The 17,678-nt window shown below is 40.1% G+C and overlaps 1 protein-coding gene across 1 annotated transcript in view; it reads right to left on the bottom strand.

Moving 5' to 3' along the window:
* Window positions 1–11,513: 11,513 nt before the first annotated feature.
* The window catches only part of TRMT11 (tRNA methyltransferase 11 homolog), a 144,176-nt gene continuing 138,011 nt past the window's right edge, over window positions 11,514–17,678 (bottom strand). Inside the window, exons 14-15 of the transcript XR_014777890.1 lie at window positions 12,288–12,423; window positions 11,514–11,669 (exon numbers count right to left, since the gene is read on the bottom strand). The gene's annotated coding sequence lies outside the window, so the exon portion shown is untranslated. The remainder of the gene's footprint in view (window positions 11,670–12,287; window positions 12,424–17,678) is intronic.

Raw genomic sequence — 17,678 nt, 5'->3', positions numbered from 1 at the left:
CACTGCTAACACACGCATGATGGTGACTGACTCATTTTAACTTCTTATATGTATTTGTTAAGGCAATGCTGACCTAGATTGAGGGCAAACCTCCTGTGCCCTTTCTCTACACTTCTTCTAAAGGAATAATATAACCAGCATATTAAGGTAATGAATGAGAAGAGCCCATGTTCCATTCAAGAGCAATAGGGGTTGGTGTCCCAGCTCCCTAGGGATTATTGGAGCTACTGGGAATCTGTCTGGTTGTCTGTAACTATGAGGGTTGAGGCATCCTTCAGAGCCTGGTTATTAGATCAGTACTAAATGCCGCGCAGGAAGTTCTAACAAAGGCCAGATGCCCAGTGAGTTGATCCTATAAGCACAAAACAGGAAGAAAGAATCTTTTAATAAAAAAAAAAGATTTTATTTATTATTATGTATACAGTGCTCTATCTACATGTACCCTGCATGCCAGAAGAGGGCATCAGATGACATTATAGATGGCTGTGAGCCACCATGTGGTTGCTGGGAATTGAACTCAGGACCTTTGGAGGAGCAAACAGTGCTCTTAACCTCTGAGCCATCTCTCCAGCCCCAAAAGAATCTTCGCACCAAAACAACCTGCGACAGAAGAATGATGCAGCTTGCACTATCTGGCGTCAGCTGCCACTCGGCAGTCACTGTAACTCTAAAGCTGAGTAGCTTTACCAGATACAGGAGATGGAGTGAAAACTGACTGGCCAGCCTTTGTGGACGAAGCCTTCTGGGTCATCAGCAACTGTGCCCGCTCTCCAGAAACTCCAGCCCTAACCATCAAAGTAGTAGTATGCAACATGGAGCTGTCGTGCAGATGCTGACAGTAAAAGGCAGATTCTGGTTGTCTGAGGCCAGAAGTGTCATCTGATACAATCTGCTTGCTTCCGCTCTTACTATGACCATAGTTTCCCAGTTTACAAGCAGAGCCATACCCAGCAGCTCATTCGGTTTCTCATAGAACACCCGCGGGTGGTTCGGACACCCAGATGTCGACAATATCCGCCTCAGGGTAGAGCCAAGGAGGATTACAAAAGCTGGACAAATCAAGGCCTAGAACGTCCACAGAAGAGACTAGATTAGCTTTTGGAATACCAGTTGCATTTGGTGATGATCCATTATAAACTACTCTATTCAATGATTTAAATACACTTTTAATGTTTGCTTTAAGAAATAGTTTTGCAATAAGTACTGCCGTTATCCTTATTTTATAGAGAAGGAAGCAAGTTTAAAAGGCTTAGAGAACTTGCTTTGAACTCTCCAGCCCAGGAGGGACAGAGCCAGAGCCTGAAGCTACATCAACTGATCTAAGGACCAGGGGATCTTAATACAGGAGCTTTCATGCAAAATAAAATGCTTTCAGCAACGGGTGTATGCAATTCAGTGGGTCACGTCAGCCACCCCTACATTTAGTTAGGAAATGGAGGCTCACAGTGTGTATTCGCAGTCACTTGCATGGGTGCCATGGGCATTGGAAGGGACAATAGCTAGGCCAGGTGAAGAGGTAAAAGTCATGTGCTCTGACTGGCCATAAACCAGTCTGAGAAACCAACATGCTGTGTTTACCAGTGATAGAGAACAAAGTTCAAATGAGTAAATTGCTGGTTATAATTTATATCACCTTTCTACAATTTGTTATATGAAATATTATACACTCTTGGGAGTTTAAAGTGCCTTCAAAACTTGTCTTGAAAAACAACCACATGCACACAGGAAAATCACTCAATCAATCAAAACGAAAACAAAAGCTAGGTACAGTGATACATACTCTTGCAGTCTCTATGGGAGGGAAAGAGAGACAGGCAAGCTCCTTGGTCTACTTGGTGAGTCCCAGGCCACTGAGACACCCTGTCCAATACACACACACACACACACACACACACACACACACACACACACACACACACACCTTCCACTGGATTGAATCTAAAGCTACCTAGGAGACAAGCCCCTGGGTGTGGCTGGGAGGAGTTAATCTAGACCGGTTTAGTGAGATGGGACCAGCCTTAGTTACTGTGGGCAGCATGATTCCATGGGCTACATAGAAAGGGGAGAGCAACCTGAGCACCTTATTCATCCTCTCTGCTCCCTAGCAGCAGGGAGAATGAGACCAACCGCTTTGCATTTCTGACACATGACTTGCCCACCGTAGTGGAGTGTACCCTGGACCAATGAGCCAAAATAAGCCCCTCCTCCATTAAGTAATTTTGTCATGATATTTGTAACAACAATGAGAAAAATAGCAAATACACTTCTTCTGCAGAGAGAGGGTCAGGATTACACATTTAATTTGTTGCATTTATAAGAGGCCCCTAATTTCCTGGGTGGTTTCTCTTCTTACTCAATTCCTAACTCTGCATCTTTTCTCTCAGTTGAGATGAAGGCTATCTAAGGGCCATGGCTGTGAGAAGAAAGCGTTTTGGAAGCACTGCCTGTGTTCAATATGACATTTCCTCTCCAGTACTTAGTCATTATTATTGCCTCCTAGGGATTAAGAAACCAAGTGTAAAGATAGGAAAAGGAGAATGAAGTAGTCATCATAGGAAGTATAATGCTGATCATCTTCCCACCTGATCTATAACCGCAAGGTGACAGAATAGGAAGCGCAGAGGGACACACATCAGAACCGAATTGACATTTTTAATGCACAGGCACAACACATTAAAAAAAGGCGGTGCTGTGAATAATCTGTGGCCATAAAAAATATGAACTTATCCATACAAAATTAAATAATGTTGCTGCTTCCTAAAGAGGAATCAAGCATGGTTGACCGTAATGATGGAGAGTGTAGGCATATCTATAATATTTCCTTTTTATAGCCCGGATATGTTTATTTTATGATTCCTTGAATGAATGAAAAGCCTTAAAGCATTAGTTTATGTTTGCTCATGAGCAGAACACAGCTTTTTCTTAGACATTTAACACTGTCTATAGAATATACGTTCTTTCCATTCAGTTAAGATACAAACGATCTTGTAAACATTTAGGCAGAAACAGGCATGGAGGGGTGGTGTACTCAGAAAACAACAGATGAACGGCAAGCCAAACAATAAACCCCGGCTCCGAAAGATTAAGGTATATGATATTATGAACCGTTTTTTATTCTGAGCTAAGACTTGATAAAATACAAAAGGAGAAAGAAAATAACCAGGAAAATAGCTCTGAAAAAAAAAAAACCCTACTTTTTAAAAAGCCGTGCTTATGGTTTTTCTCCCTAGACCTCTTTCGCCGGACCTCTACTTTAGTTTACATACCCAATCCTACCCACCGTCCTGGGCCCAGTTCAATGCCCCCGTCTGCTTATCCTTACCCTTTGACCCATGTAAAGATGCATGTCTACAATCAAAGATACGGTTTTTACCTTGTGGTTTAGTACACATATATCCAGTAGGTAACTGATGCTCCCTAAACAGAATGTAACTGCTTTGATATTATGCCCAATGGTTATTATTATGTAAACAACCTAGCAACGCCCAAGGTAGTAGTACTAAGAACTTACCAAGTACGTATGGGTTGTCACTTTGACATCACAACAACTCTCTGAGGTACCTACTGTGATCTCCGTCATTACATACATGAGAGGGACGGGATAGTAGCCCAGTCAGTAAAGCGCTTGCTTTGTAAGTATGAAAACCTGAGTTCAAAACTCCAGGATCCATATGATAAAAACTGGGCATGAAAACTGGGTGTGGTCTTTAATTAAAGACGTGGTGTGTGCCTTCAACCCCAGCACTTGGGATGCAGAGGCAAGAGACTCTCTGAGTCTGAGGACAGCTTAATCTACAGAGTGAATTCCAGGATAGCCAGGAATATGGTTTTCCTTGGAAAACAAACACGCACACACAAACAAACAAAAACAAAAACATCAAGAGCATGCATAAATAAATAAATGGTTCTTTGGCCTACTTAACTTAGTAAGTTCCAGACCACTGAGACACCCTGTCAAACACACACACACACACACACACACACACACACACACACGCATGCAAGTACACACATAAATGTCTTACACAAGTGGACACACATATACATACATATATAAATAAAATTTTAAACTTAAATAAAAGGGAAGAAGGAAAAAATCACAGTCAGATTGCTTTGCTACAGCAATGCAATGAAATTTGAACCTACTGCCTAAGTCAGCCATTTCTTTTCCACTTGAAAAGTCTGGTGGCAGAAAACCTGTCTCAGGATGAGGGTGTGCTGTGTCTTTATTGGAGTCAAACAAACTCTGCTCGGCAGAGTGGAAATTTCCAAAATACTGGGCTAGAAGTGAAGTAAAATTCAAATGAACAATAAACAATTGTTCTATCCTTCAGTTTGGAAAAACGTCAAAATCCAAAATTATCCCGAAGGCATTGGGATGATGCAATTTTACTATCCTTGTAAGCTCTGACTTAATCACTACCTCAAGGGGGAAAAAAAAGCAGCTACTTGTCCTCATCGGCCAAGCTTTCCAGGATTTGAACGAGGTGTATTTGTACATTTCAAGAAAGAAGATGCACGTCGCATAGCCACGTGGTATATCTGCCCTGCTATACACAAATGTAAAGATGACATATTAGCGCGGAGATTCAGATGAAAAGATCCAAGATGCTGGACTTTGGAGAGTAAAGGACTGAGTTTAAAAAAATGTAATACCTTAGAAAGTGATCAGAAGATGAGCATAGGCAAAACTTTTAAAAGATACACTTGGCTAAAATGAGGAAATAGCGGAGGAGCTGTAAGTGGAGCCCAAATAAGAGGGGCAACCACACCGAGAAGCAGGAGACCGGGTCAAATGTAACCCTGAAACAGCTGCTGGTGAATAGGAGCCCAGAAGGGCTGTGCCTGACTTGTGCACCATCTAGCATGTTCTCCTCAAATCCCCTCCTTGTCACTACTGCTGGAAACTGGAGGCCTGGCAGGCAGAGGCCACGGCCAGAACAAAGATGAACTAACTGCCCTTTCTCCAGTGGCTGCTTGGTACTAAACAGAGCGCTGACTGTAAATTCCCCAAAGCTCCTGTTTGTTGTTGTTTTGTTTGGTTTTTTCTGCACTTCAGCTTTCCTCCCAACTGTGACTCCGACATTCTCTAACCCCTGGGAGCTTGGCTTCTACCTTCCACAGGTCTGCTTTACTCTCTCCCTCTGCCCTGGGAAGCAGCATGGGAAGAGCTAGGGGCGTGGCTCTCAACCTGTGGCTCTCAACCTTCTGCGGTCAAATGACCCTTCCACAGGGGTCGCCTAAGACCATCTCCATATTAGATATTTACATTATGATTTTTATAACCACCTGGAAGTACTCCAAACTACAAAGACATAATTTTTTTCCCCTGCAGTCTTTAAAAAAATCATGATTGACCGTTCTATGATTAGTTAGAATTTGGCTGATTTACTTTTTTTCATCTTCTCTCATCTTACATGCATAATTTGATTGACCAAAAAAAAAAAAAAAAAAAAAAAAGAATAAAGGAATGGATGTTATGCCTTTAATACCTTCTGGGGGTTATTAAAGAGGAAGACAGAGCAAAGGAATGTGGACAGTGTCAGGAGCTGGTGACAATTTGGACCACGCTGTCCTTGCAGCAAATTGCCATTTATTTTAGAGGAAAAGTTTTTTAATCCCAACAGCAGCTTTATTCACAAAAACTGTCTCCTCGGAACCTCCTTACTTAAGTCGGTTCTAAATACCTCCCTGACTCTCCACGGCCCCACCCCAGGCCAACACAAAAAGCAAAGAAGAGATCTGAGTTGCAAGGCGGACAGCGCTAAATCCGTTCTTCCCAGCGAACAGGCCTGGTTTCATGTGCGGTGAATTCACTAGGAACCTATTTGGCTGTTAGCCTGTGGAAATGATAATAGCCCCGTGGAATTCCCAACAGGAAACAGCTATAGAAATGAAAAGAAAACACCACCACTGTGTTTAAAGCTGGAGAAGACAAAAACACTGGGCAGAGCCATACAAAATGGAACAATAGGCCAAGGAAGACCAAAACTGTGGGAGCGCCAGACCGTGAAATGGAGAAACAATGGACGCTCAAGTAGGACTGGACACTCAAAGGGAGCTATTAATTCGAGCAAGATCAAAACAGAAATCAATCTATCCGAGTGACTTCCAGAAGATCATTAAAAACTAATTACTTTCTGTCTACCTCAATCGCTTTGCTGCTGTAACTGGTACCCCAACCTTCCTCTGTCTAGATCCTGAAGGGAGGGGGGAAAAACTGTTTTGCGGCTCAGATCATGGCTAGTCACGTGGCCCCATCCTAGCGCCTAGACACTAACTCCCAGGCACTTCTCAACACTCCCACGGGCTCTTACCAGCAAAAAGCTTATGTGTGCGACTAAGGACAGCTAATTACATAAAGTAATGTCATGAATGATTGCACTTTCCAAAGTGGAAGATAAAAATCAAGGTTTATGAGAAACATGCTGGAATTTCTCAAACTCTTAGATATAATTGAATTGGGGTGGGGAGCTAATATATTTTACAAAGAGGCAAAGTGTTTCTTTTAGAACAATCTATGGCCATGAATTAGCGTGCATCTTCTGCATTGGTAAATTCATTCTATTGTTCAAAGAGAGTTAGAAGGACAGGAACAGGGGTAACCTTTATTTTCTGTATCTGCTGCAGATATCAAAAGTGAAATAGAAAGAAAAAGAAAATTTACCATGCAAGTAAATTTACTTTGTTAAATTGCATTTTAAGACGGGTATTGTCTTTAAAAAAAAATAACTTCTAACAATGTTGTTTATTATTTAATCTTGGCAAATAATTCATTTTCCTTTAAACCTAAAAATTTCCAGTCATTTTCATTAAAAATAAACCCCAATCTTGTCTTTGTCTTTATGTGGATATATTTTCTAGAAGGTTCCAACAGGCCTTCCTTGTTTCTTAGGAAGCAAGGGATTTTCCAGTGATACGTGATTATATTTGTAATAGAACAAATGCTAATACTCAGAAAAGCATTCCATAAGAAATCCATCTGCACAGAGGCATAATAAAATGAGCAAGAACAATGTGAGGAAAGTGACTGTGATATCTATTGGGAAATATTAAGAAATCATTTCCTAAAAATCTACTTACTCTGTTTTTAAGCCAAAATAAAAATATACAACATTAGTGCCAAATTAATACCTTCTTAAAACAACCATCCGTCTCGTGTTTCTGCATCAGCCCATGTAGTTTTAGAGCTATATTCATATTCTTTTCTCACCGGATAGCCATAAAAATTTCTCTAGGACAAATATTTCAATTGGATAATACATGCCATCCCATAGTTAAGAAAACTGAGGCTCAGGTGCTGGAGATGGCTCAGTGGTGAAAACATCAGCCCTTCAAGTATGAGGACCAAAATATAGGCTCCTCCCACCTACAAAACAGCTGCCGAATGTGGCAGCCCAGATACAATTCTAGTACTGGAAAGACAGAAGATGGGGATTCCCCAGAGCAAACCACTGGCCAGCTAGCCTTCTCAGCGAGTCTGTCTCAATGAAAAAGGTACAGACTGAGAGTGATTAAGACTCCCAATGCCAGCCTTGGACCTCCCAGGTCACATACATGACAGGAACATATATATATATATATACATTCTGACACATACACACACATGAGAACAAAAGAAAAAAAAAGAACTATTATGAAAACTGCCATAAATATTTCATAAGACATAAAGCCTGCACGGGAACCTGTTTCTGCTTCCAGAGCTGTTCATTTGGCTCCTAAGAAAAAGAGGAACAAGCCAGGATTGAAGGTCTTTACGCACCCAGCACCTTGCTAGTGTTTTACGAAGCACAGCCTACCTTGGCCCCCACCGCAGCCTGCTCAAGTACTCTTCACTATCTGCACGGAAGTAGCTACTGAACTTCAAATTTTGATAGGTTCACCAAAATGTCTTCCAAGTGAAATGTGCAGAGCTAGGATTCTAAGGCGAATGCTCTGACTTTTAAAAAATTCTTACTGTTCTTATGTTGTAACGTTAGTTAGTCCTATCTGCAAACTGAGTTTGCTGCATAAGATTCATATTTAGGCTTAGAAAACTTCACCCACTAATTTTAAAATAAAACAGATGTCCCCTGATCATCAGAAATAAAAAACTTAATACCAACACAATCAAACACAAATGCTGTAACGTCCACAGCCCAGGCAACAGTTAGTCCCCTTCCGGTAGAAGCCTCTCTTAGGGATGTGTCATAGCAAGGCTGAGAAAGCTGCCTCTCATTCACTAATGAAAATATGATCTTCCTAAGCCCTCCTCTTCCCTCTTGCATTTACCATTTATTCTTCCTTTTTGTAACTCACTGAAGTTACAAGTGAGTTACAAAAAGCTTGGCACGAATCATGACACAAGCAACAACAAAATAGAGGCCGGGTTTATAGAATTTGATTTTTCTCTTCGTGTGGGTGGCATGCTGAACGTGTCAAGGACGGAGACATCTTGTGGGAGTTGGTAGCACCCAGGGATCAAAGCCATATTGTCAGGCTGTAAGGCAAACACTGTTAGTTGCCTGCTGAGCCATCTTCCCAGCCTCACTCTGATTCTTTTAAGAACGTGATAAGGGCCAGGCACAGTGGCGTGGCACAGGCCTTTAATCCCGGCACTCAGGAAACAGAGGCAGGCGGGTCATTGTGAGTTCGAGGCTAACCTGGTCTACAAAGCGAGTCCAGGACAGCCAAGGCTACACAGGGAAACCCTGTCTCAAAAACCAAAACCAAAAAAAAAAAAAAAAAAGTGATAAGGAAGATTAAAAGGTGGCAGATTCTCTAACCAGTGAATCTGTGCTTTAGACCCGCAGTTTTAGAAGAGTAAGGCAATGTGAGAACAGTTGAGGCAGAGTCGTGGGATAATCCACTCTACGAGAGGGAAAAGAGTTACAGAACATGGAAGGCACTTTCCTTGTTATGTGATGACTTGTTATGTGTACCCTGATGCTAAATAATGCTGTGTATCTGCTTGCCCAAATGATCTGTTTCTGCTGTTAATGCCATACTCTGAGCCTACAGGAGAGTTGTTTTGTATTCTTGGTTTCATTGCCTGTTTTTACACTGGCTTTTCTGAGCTTCCAGCCTTCACGGGTAAGAACAGGATTGTGTCTCTCTGGTGAGTTAACATGAGCACAGACAACAACAGGACAATCTGTGGACCCGAATCTGGCACACAGTGTTTCAGACTTAACACTTAGACAAATTCACTACAAAATGACAAAACCCTTTTGCTTGGTTGGTTGTTTTCCTGTTAGTTAAATAGTTGGCTTGTGTTTTACTCTGTCAATTGATTTAAATTATTGCCATAGCCATAGCCTCAAATTCAACTCTAATCACTTTTGTTTGTTTGTGTAAATCATGCATTAGAACCAAAATTTAGAACCTGGTTTATCCTTGGAACACAAGAATAGTTCAACAGCAGATAATCTATCAGTTTTATATGAACAAATTTTTAAAAAGCAAATTCTAAATAATGTAAAGAGACTGCATAAATTTTAGATTTGGTTTTTTTTTAATATTGGGAGCTAGAAACAAAAAATTTAACTTAATAAAGTATCATTCATGAAAATATGTAAATACCACATCTAGTGGATAAAATAAGAGGTATAACTGGGTAAGGGCTGACACCAGATGGCATTATTGCCCACCAGTACTCACCCAAGAATGCCATCTATGACAACAAAACCCAGAGAGATATGAAGATCATGGATAAAGAAACCAAATACCATTATTTTAAAATACTAATCAACTGCCTCAACTTCTTAGAAAATCACTTCAGAAATTGTTAGAGCTCATTTAAAGGTTTACCACTATGCTAAACATAAAATGCAAATTAATTAATATATCAAGATACAATTTGCATTTTAAAGCACAGCCATTGGGTACTATAGATAGATAGTCTATATCAAAACATATATAATTAATAAATTAAACTAAATTGCTACTTCTCAAGGAGAATTTAAGATTGATGATGGTAAGCAAAGAAAATTGCATCCATAATCTTTATATGTGTAGCCTGAGTACAAAATAAATGGAACAAAAATATTCAAAAAATAGCTTTGAGTAATTCTACATTTACTAGAACACTTGCATACTATCAAAGTCTGAATTTTCACTTACCCAAACAGCAGCATCAGGACAGCAAAGGGAAGCACAACTGAACGGACACTAGCCTGGTTTGATGACTAAAAATGTGTGAAAACTGATGTATTAATGATTTTAGACTCTGGTAGATAAAATTTAAGGAATTAAGATCAAAGATCAGAAAGCTTATATATTTGCAAATATACATGCTTAAGTATATAAGTTTTCCTACAATCTTACAAGCAGTGTAATATTGAAATAATAAACTAACCACAAAGTCACATTAATAAAATGGCTTTTCTGTAAGGCCAATACAATGATGCTCCCCTGGCCCCTGAGTATAGTTGAGTGGCACCAGCTTTGACTTTCCTTTTTTTGAGACAAGGCCTTAACAGTGGAATTCTGGCTGGCCTAGGGCTTACAGAGATCCATTCCCCTTTACCTTCACATGAGGAAAAGAATGCACCACCAAGCCCAGCTAAATCCAGCTTTTTCCATGACAGCTAGGGTTGAAAATCAAGTCCTTGCATCCAAGCACTTTACTGACAGGAACATCTCTCCAGCCTTTCTTTCTCTTTTTCTCTTCCTCCCTCACTCCTCCATTTCACTTCTGATCTTTCCCCTCCCCTCTCCACGCTCTGCAAAGTTATCGGTTTGCAAAGTATGGCTCTAGAGCACTTAGTAGACTCATAGCGGATTGTCTACCTATCAAGTGTTTTTCATGAAGTTTTCAATCTGAGCAAATTTCTGGAGAGAATTTTTAAAAGTGAACATACATACACAGAATAGGGAGGGTGAAAAACAAAAATAAAAAAAGCTTTACATGAACAATGACCTGGTTATAATCTTATTATCTTAAGCATCACTACAAGTTTCACCCACTGGACCTCAATATTTACTAAAAGAATTATCATTTCTCAACCAAATCATTTTCCTTTCATCCCTGTATCCCAGAACTCTTTAAACAGAATCTCTTGGAGTCAGGTGCAGTTCTTGACATTCTCCGTTTCTTCTTGTTCGGGTGGCTATTGAATAAAAATCTACTTGAGAGGGGCTAGCGAGATGGTCCAATGGCTGGTCAAGAGTGTTTGCTACTCTTCCAGAGGACCGGATGTGGTGGTTTGAATGAAAAGGGTCCCCCTAGGCCCATATGGAGTAGCATTATTTGGAGGTGTGGACTTGTTGGAGTAAGTATGGCTTTGCTGGAGGGAATTTGTCACTGGGGAGTAGGCTTTTATGTCTCAGAAGCTCAAGCCAGGCCAGTGGGCTCACTCTCTCTTCCTGCTGCCTGCTGACCTGGGCATAGAACTCCCAGCTCCATCTCCAGCACCATGTCTGCTGCATGCTGCCATGCTTCCTGCCATGATGACAAATGGACTAATGCTCTGAACTGTAAGCCAGTCCTAGTAAAATGATTTCCTTAAAATACTTACCATGGTCATGGTGTCTCCTCAGAGCAACAGAAACCCAAATAAGCCACAGGAGTTTGGTGTCCAGCACCGAAGTCCAGGGGCTCACAAGCACCTGTTACTCAAGTTCCACGGGGTCAACTAGTGTCTTTGGCCTCCATAGGGATTGTAGTCATGAAGACAAAGCCACACGCACTACAAAAATAAAAAATAAAATATTTGTAAATCTATTCGCATTAGAGAAGATGAAAGTAAAAACTAATTTAGTTTTTAGTTCATAGAAAACATAAAGGCATGTGTGATGCTTAGTCACGTGATGTAAATAATTATCTTTGGTCTTCATAGTCTGAACACCAAGAGTAGGGTTTTACTCTAGGAAAAGTGTTTTATATCTGTTTTACACTTTCCCTTTTAGGAAAGCATGCATTTGTTTTTTCAGCATTGCAGGTAGAACAGACATCGTTTGAAGCTCCCTCTGGCTAATGTCAGTCGACAGTTAAGTGCTGGGGATTCTGAAGACATCTACACTGAAACCAGCCCCACCCATTTCAGAAATTTTTCTAAAATTTAAACATCTGATTTGAGAACACAGGTCTATCATCTTCAACTTCTTTAGGCTTCTAATAAGTTCGCAGAGGAAGCTTCTTATTAGCCATTTATCTCTGAGAGACAGAGTTGGTGACTTTTTAAAAAAAATTCTTGAGAAGACAGCCATAAAAATGTTGCTCTATTAATCTTGAGTAATTACTTTAAAAGTGAGCTTTAATTTTTTTTGAGATAGGGTCTTTCTTTCTAATTCCAACTGGTATTTACCATGAAGGCCAGGCTGGCCTCGAATTCAGAGCTCTCCTCTTTTATCCACCTGAGTGCCAGGATGAATACAAGGAAAGGACGCCAGGAGCTTTCCGACCAGCAGGCCTAGCAGATCCATGACATTCGGGAGGTTTCTCTATCTCAAAAGCAAAACAAAACAAAGAACATGGAGAGTGACTGAGGAAAACACCCACCATTGACCTTGGGCCTCCACATGTGCACGCATACATACCCACACACAGAAACATGAACACATAGGAAAGAGACAGACAGACAGACATGAAGGCTCTGGAGTTCTGAGGTTGTAGACATAGTGAGAGAATCAACTGTATCTTACTACCTCTTAGGAACACAGAGGACAGACCAGACAGAACTTGATATGAAAAGTTAATAGGGAGAGAAAAGGCATCTTTGAGCATCAGGAGCATGTAGCTCTACAGCAATCTCAACAGAAATTTGGAGCTCAGTCCCCAGCGCATGTCTTTTTTTTTTTTTTTTTTTATGTTTTGACTTTGATTTTATGTGCTCTGCTAAAAAAGATATTTTGGGAAACAAGCATCCAGACTGTTAACTTTAACATAAAGATTTAAAGGATGATCAAATATAGCATCTCAGCCAAAACATATTAGTATTTAGAAATAACTTTAAAAATGGCAAGAGAAGAATGTGCTGTTCAAAGTTAAGTTTAGTGGTTCTCAAAAAAAAAGCCAACAAAAAAACAAAACAAAACAAAACAACAACAAAAAAAACTTGTACATTGTCAATTTTCATCCGAACTTAATTATTTTGTGGGTTCAATGTCTCTTTCCAGCAAAACACAACTTCCTAGTAGTGAGGGAGAAAAGACTTATAAAATGGGCTTCGTGGAGCTCAAGTAACTCTTAAAAACAATATCTTGATGAGTTAAGTGTAAATGAGCCAAAACATATGGATTAAATGTCCCTTTAAATACACATGGCTTTAAAAAATTAAGGGAAAAAAGGTTTTGGCAAAATGTGTTTCAGATTTGGTTGAAAGAAAACATTTGAAAGAAATAGTTTGAAGGATTGGACTAACCGAAAACATACCTGGGTTTCTCCAACCTACACATCACAACCAACTCGAAAGCATATGGATCTTATGCTGTAATTCTCTGACCACGCCCACCCTAAGTTCTGAGTTCTAAGTTTTTCTCCCTATGTTGGAAGTCATTAAATACTGTCATGGTGTCATTACTGTTCTGAAGACAGCATATTCTAGGACTATGATCAGTTTCAGTCAAACAGAGGGCTTGGCTTATTGATCATAACACCGCAAAACTGGCAATAGTTTTTATTACAAACCTGTAGCATTTAATTTATACTGTCACCCACTGGGCACTAACACAGCATCACAGATATGCACCAAGGTAGACAAAGGGTGGAGCCAGGCTGTGCCTCTCTGCCAAAACAAAGCCACATAACAGACAAAAGAGCAATAGTAGACCACAGAATGTTCTGAATAAAATCAAGGCACCTTGCCCTGTTGACAACAGGTCAAAAGGCATGTGCACTATGTAAAAGCAGATAAAAGTGAACAGCATTTAATTCTAGGATCAAGAGCACCCAATCCTTATGTGTACTTTCAAGTTGCCACCTTACACACACATTGAAAATGCATAGCTTTAGTCCCTGTAGACTATTAAATTTACACTTACATAACATTTTATTAATTTTTAAGAATTTAATACAGTATATTTTTATTAGATTCAATCCTATACATGTCTTTCTAATTCTTCCTAGACCCACATCTCCACCTTCCCACTGCCTTCCACCTTTGTGCCCTTTTTTTTTTCTTTTTAAATAACCCACCAAGTCCAATTTGCACTGCCTATATGCTCATGGGTGTGGGAGCCTCCACTGGAATGTGATTGACCTACCAGGGACCTGGTTTCAAAGAATGAGTCTCCCTCCCTAGGATGCCACCAATTAGTCACAGCTCCTCAGTTAGAGGTGGGAGCTTCTCTCTCTCTCTCTCTCTCTCTCTCTCTCTCTCTCTCTCTCTCTCTCTCTCTCTCTCTCACACACACACACACACACACACACACACACACGCACACACACATACTCACACATACACTACACACACACAACCCACACACACACACACTCACACACATACCACACACATACTCACACACACATACCACACACACACAACCCACGCACACATCCCACACACACACACACACTCACACACACACCACACACATACACCACACACACCACACACCATACACACACACACACCCCACACACACTCACACCACACACATACACCACACACACCACACACCACACACCACACACACACACCATACCACACACACATACACCACACATACCACACACCACACACACACACACACCACACCACACACATACTCACACACACACACACACCACACACCACACACACACACTCACACATACACACACCCCTATGCCGGAATGATGACTGGTTTGCTCTTGTGCGGGTCATGTTCAGGTAACCATTGCTAACTTCATGACTGCAGGAGTTGTGTTGTAGGCAGAAGACACTGTTTGGCTTTGGTTCCTTCCAATCTGTGCCTCTTACAATCTTTCTGCCTCCTCTCCCCTATTTTGGAGGTTAGGGTGATACAGATGGACATAGATGTCACACCTATGGCTGAATACTTTACAGAGACTTACCCTTTGTACTTTGATCAGCTGTGAGCTCTATGTTAACCACCATACACTGAAAAAAGACACTTTTGGCCAACACCAAAAATCTCTACATATCAACTAGATTATTGTTCATGTTGCACATTTATAAACATACGCATGATTAATTTTTTAAAAAGATTTTTAAGCCAGGCATGATGGTGCACACCTTTAATCCCAGCACTTAGGAGGCAGAGACAAGTGGGTCATTGTGAGTTCGAGGGTAACCTGGCCTAAAAGTGCATCCAGGACAGCCAAAGCTACACAGAAAATCCCTGTCTAGAAAAAAAAAAAGAATTTTAAATGTTATTTTATGCTCATGAGTTTTTTGCCTGCATGTATGTAGGCAAATATCCTGTGCATGCCCAGTGCCTATGGAGTATTGACAATGTGATTGGGTCCCCTGGAACAGGATTAGTGTTCCTAGGCCATCGTGTAGATGCTGAAAACCAAAGCAAGCATGCAGGTCATCTGCAAGAGCAGTAAGGGTTCTGAACCTCTGAGCTAGTTTTCCAGCCCTGGGTTTTTTGGTTTTTTTGTTTTGTTTTGTTTTGGGTTTGTTTGTTTGTTTGTTTTTTTTTTTTTGGACTTAAATCCATTGACTTTTATTCTCTTGATTGAAGAAAGTAGCAATTTGGTAAATATGCCACAGAGGCACACTCTAACAGTCTACTTATTTAGATAACTCCTATTACATGTACCAATCACTATTATTGAGAACTTTTAAGAAAAAAACCCAGAAATTATAATTTTCATTAGTTACTATGGAAACACTGTGACTTCATTCAATTAGTAATGTCTAAATGGACATTCAGGTCTTTATGGATTGTTAGGGGTCTAAAAAAAAAAATCAAGGACCTGACAATGGTGTGGTAGTGGGATAAATGAGAGGGAAGAAGAAGAAGAAGAAGAAGAAGAAGAAGAAGAAGAAGAAGAAGAAGAAGAAGAAGAAGAAGAAGAAGAAGAAGAAGAAGAAAGTGTCTTACAAGTGACTAAACTAGACTGCTGCCAGGTCACATGAAGAGCTGGAGGATGGATTTGTCTGCAGGAGGGTCATTCTGGCCTGGCTCCCCTGGGCTAATTTCCTTTTGAAGGCGTGGTGGAACTGCAGCTTTCTGTGGTGAGTTGAGGATTTACTTGAAATACACTTAGACATACTGCTTCTACACTGGGGGATTGATGCACGTTCCTAAGATTCCTGTAGTTCTCTCTTTAGGGAGCAAACACTCTATCACTAAATCCCATAATGCACCACCTTGCCAATACTGCTAAGCCTCAGATCAGTTATCTCGTCTGTGGCCTGAACTCTGTCAGGGGAGAAGTTTTAAACTTAAGAATTGTCCAGACTCTGACAAGGTCAAAATTTGCTGTAACAGCAATTTTCTTGTCCAAGATAAAATAATTCCTTTATATTTTATGCCTGTCTGTTGTCTCCAGACATGGAAGCTATCATTATTCACTCTGTGGTAGATTTTTTTTCTTGCAAGTGAAGTCTGTCTTGTTTTTCCACAAAGTATTTTTCAAAAATGTATTTGTCCATGTCTGCCAAGGGAAACAAATATAAATATCTATAAGTATCAATGTAAGTAGACTTGACTCCAAGAAACAGCACTTCTTCCTGGATGCTCAGCAATTACAAAATTTCTCCTGAAACATAATAAATAATGACCAATATTGTCATTTTTTCAGACTTGTTCATGGCAAATGCTGTGGTGGGAGTTTCTTCCTACAGGAGCAAAGCTTTCGATTTACCTCATTTGGATTATTTGGCCCTACTAAGGTTTTCACACACAGTTGTGCCAAATGTAAAGGGAAAAATCCCTCTCTCCTTCTAGAAGAAATCTTGAGTGTTGGATGCTATGTGGCTAGCTGAGAGCTTGTGGTAAATGCTGATGGCCACCATCTCACAATTAGATGTTCAAAGCTTTAAATCATGACTGTCAAGAATTCAAAGCTGAAAATTTGTGGATCATGTTAGAGAAGCATAAATACTTTTTGAATTAATAATAAAATCAGGAAAGCATAAAAAGAACATTTCATCCAATGTACCTTTGGAAGAGCACAGTCTCACTCTATCCTGTTTAAAAGACACGGCACATGTACCCCAGGGTCATAGTCAGAAGGCCTCGCTGACTTCTGGGTCAACAAGTTGCTGATGTATTACTTAGGCTCTCTAAACGCTATTTTCTTTTTAAGCTAAAAAAGAGATTAAATAAGGAACTAGAGAGATAATAAAGCAGTTAAGAGCACTTGTTTTTCCTAAGGACCTGGGTTCAGTTCCCAAGACCTACATCTGATGCCTCACTACTTCCTGTATCTCCAGCTCCTGGGGATCTGATGTTCTCTTCTGTCCTCTGTGGGAACTCACACACATGTGCATATATTCATACACACACACACACACACACACACACACATATATACATAAATAAGAATATAGTAATTTTAAATTAAATAATATTATTGATACAGTAAAAGGTATTATATATAAATATTTTGCCTTCAATTAATAATTATCTTACAGACATTTTGTTCTCAAATACTTAAACTATCACATCCATTGGAATGCAAATTCTCTGAGATTAAAGAATCATTCTTTTCTCTTGCCATTTTGCTCTCACATACCTCTAGTGGGATATACATTCTCATACACATGAAACTATATGAGAGCTTATCACAGATCAGATTC

The sequence above is a fragment of the Acomys minous genome, assembly GCF_964271855.1.
Source record: "Acomys minous genome assembly, chromosome: 3".
NCBI lineage: Eukaryota > Metazoa > Chordata > Mammalia > Rodentia > Muridae > Acomys > Acomys minous.
This window is presented reverse-complemented; position numbering and strand designations above follow the sequence as displayed.